Below are 3,583 nucleotides of genomic sequence, written 5' to 3'. Positions count from 1 at the left end.
ACTCTGCAATGAAGGATCCCATCTTCTGCAGGGCGTAAGTAATACAAAGGTCAGAGGCAGCTAACTTGGGGGTTTAAGTTGTCCTCATAAGCCATGCTTCTGCATTCCAGTTTGTCACGAATTGCCTTCATCTTCCCTTCCTGACTCTGCTCTGTTGGACTTCAGGTTCAAGCTCCAGCATTAGATGCAAAAATAACCGCCTTACAAAGGCAGTTTAACCACCTTCCACAATTCAGTTCAGTTCAGTTCAGTCGCTCAGTCGTGTCCGACTCTTTGCGACCCAATGAACCGCAGCACGCCAGGCCTCCCTGTCAATCACCAACTCCCAGAGTCCACCAAAATCCATGTCCATTGAGTCGATGATGCCATCCAACCATCTCATCCTCTGTCATCCCCTTCTTCTCCTGCCCTCAATCTTTCCCAGCATCAGGGTCTTTTCCAGTGAGTCAGCTCTTTGCATCAGGTGGCGAAAGTATTGGAGTTTCAGCTTCAACATCAGTCCTTCCAACACCCAGGACTGATCTCCTTTAGGATGGGCTGGTTGGATCTCTTTGCAGTCCAAGGGACTCTCAAGAGTCTTCTCCAACACCACAGTTCAAAAGCATCAATTCTTCAGCGCTCAGCTTTCTTTATAGTCCAACTCTTACATCCATACATGACCGCTGGAAAAACCATAGCCTTGACTAGATGGACCTTTGTTGGCAAAGTAATGTCTCTGCTTTTTAATATGCTGTCTAGGTCAGTCATAACTTCCCTTCCAAGGAGTAAGTATCTTTTAATTTCATGGCTGCAGTCACCAATCTGCAGTGACTTTGGAGCCCAGAGAAATAAAGTCGGCCGCTGTTCCCACTGTTTCCCTATCTCTCTGCCATGAAGTGATGGGACCGAATGCCACGATCTTCGTTTTCTGAATGTTGAGCTTTAAGCTAACTTTTTCACTCTCCTCTTTCCCTTTCATCAAGAGGCTCTTTAGTTCTTCTTCGCTTTCTGCCATAAGGGTGGTGTCATCCGCATATCTGAGGTTATTGATATTTCTCCCAGCAATCTTGATTCCAGCTTGTGCTTCCTCCAGCCCAGCGTTTCTCATGATGTACTCTGCATATAAGTTAAATAAGCATGGTGACAATATACAGCCTTGACGTACTCCTTTTCCTAGTTGGAACCAGTCTGTTGTTCCATGTCTAATTGTTGCTTCCTGACCTGCATACAGATTTCTCAAGAGGCAGGTCAGGTGGTCTGGTATGCCCATCTCTTTCAGAATTTTCCACAGTTTATTGTGATCCACAGTGTCAAAGGCTTTAGCATAGTCAAGCAGAAATAGATGTTTTTCTGGAACTCTCTTGTTTTTTTGATGATCCATCAGATGTTGGCAATTTGATCTCTGGTTCCTCTGCCTTTTCTAAAACTAGCTTGAACATCTGAATTGTGTAGGGTCAAATCTCTGTAACAAATTGCTTTACATTATCTGTCTGTCTGTCTATCTACCTATCTGTCTATCTATCTATTTCCTTTCTAGTGGTTTTGCTTCTCTGATTGAACCCTGATAGAAGTTGGGATAGTGAGAGTACAAAATGAAAAGAGGTCTTTGGATACACTAAGACCACTGGCAGGAGGCAGTTTGAGAAAACTATTCAGATAAAGACTAGATTACCTTTCATGAAACAAGAAGAATGATTCAGAGGGCAGAACTGAGATCTGTGAAGAAGTTAATCCAGGTGGGAGTAGATTTTGTCCTAATCAAAGAACTTGTGATTTCAGAATTGCTATGCACCAGTAATCTCTGTATATTTCTTTTTTTTTTTTCTCTGTATATTTCCAATCATTCCCACTCTCTTTGAACAGGTATATCTATAGTGGTTCAGTTCAGTTCAGTCGCTCAATCGTGTCCGACTCTTTGCAACCCCATGAATCGCAGCATGCCAGGCCTTCTTGTCCATCACCACCTCCTGGAGTTCACTCAGACTTGCGTCCATCGAGTCAGTCATGCCATCCAGCCATCTCATCCTCGGTCATCCCCTTCTCCTCCTGCCCCCAATCCCTCCCAGCATCAGAGTCTTTTCCAATGAGTCAACTCTTCACATGAGGTGGCCAAAGTACTGGAGTTTCAGCTTTAGCATCATTCTTTCCAAAGAAATCCCAGGGCTGATCTCCTTCAGAATGGACTGGTTGGATCTCCTTGCAGTCCAAGGGACTCTCAAGAGTCTTCTCCAACACCACAGTTCAAAACCATCAATTCTTCGGCACTCAGCCTTCTTCACAGTCCAACTCTCACATCCATACATGACTACTGGAAAAACCATAGCCTTGACTAGACAGACCTTAGTCGGCAAAGTAATGTCTCTGCTTTTGAATATGCTATCTAGGCTGCTCATAACTTTTCTTCCAAGGAGTAAGTGTCTTTTAATTTCATGGCTGCAGTCACCATCTGCAGTGATTTTGGAGCCCCCCAAAATAAAGTCTGACACTGTTTCCACTGTTTCCCCATCTACTTCCCATGAAGAGATGGGACCAGATGCCACGATCTTCGTTTTCTGAATGTTGAGCTTTAAGCTAACTTTTTCACTCTCCTCTTTCTCTTTCATCAAGAGGCTCTTTAGCTCCTCTTCACTTTCTGCCATAAGGGTGGTGTCATCTGCATATCTGAGGTTATCGATATTTCTCCCAGCAATCTTGATTCCAGCTTTTGTTTCTTCCAGTCCAGCGTTTCTCATGATGTACTCTGCATATAAGTTAAATAAACAGGGTGACAATATACAGCCTTGACGTACTCCTTTTCCTAGTTGGAACCAGTCTGTTGTTCCATGTCCAGTTCTATCTGTTGCTTCCTGACCTGCATACAGATTTCTCAAGAGGCAAGTCAGGTGGTTTGGTATTCCCATCTCTTTCAGAATTTTCCACAGTTTATTGTGATCCACACAATAAAAGGCTTTGGCATAGTCAATAAAGCAGAAGTAGATGTTTTTCTGAAACTCTCTTGCTTTTTCCATGATCCAGCGGATGTTGGCAGTTTGATCTCTGGTTCCTCTGCCTTTTTTAAAACCAGCTTGAACATCAGGAAGTTCACGGTTCACGTATTGCTGAAGCCTGGCTTGGAGAATTCTGAACATTACTTTACTAGCGTGTGAGATGAGTGCAATTATACGGTAGTTTGAGCATTCTTTGGCATTGCCTTTCTTTGGGATTGGAATGAAAACTGACCTTTTCCAGTCCTGTGGCCACTGCTGAGATTTCCAAATTTGTTGGCATATTGAGTGCAGCACTTTCACAGAATCATCTTTCAGGATTTGAAACAGCTCAACTGGAATTCCATCACCTCCACTAGCTTTGTTCATAGTCATGCTTTCTAAGGCCCACTTGACTTCACATTCCAGGATGTCTGGCTCTAGATTAGTGATCACACCATCATGATTATCTGGGTCAAGAAGATCTTTTTTGTACAGTTCTTCTGTGTATTCTTGCCACCTCTTCTTAATATCTTCTGCTTCTGTTAGGTCCATACCATTTCTGTCCTTTATCGAGTCCATCTTTGCATGAAATGTTGTTCCCTTGGTATATCTATAGTGGTTATCCTATGCCTATCCCA

Source organism: Capra hircus, chromosome 4 (assembly GCF_001704415.2).
Source record: "Capra hircus breed San Clemente chromosome 4, ASM170441v1, whole genome shotgun sequence".
Lineage (NCBI taxonomy): Eukaryota > Metazoa > Chordata > Mammalia > Artiodactyla > Bovidae > Capra > Capra hircus.
This window is presented reverse-complemented; position numbering follows the sequence as displayed.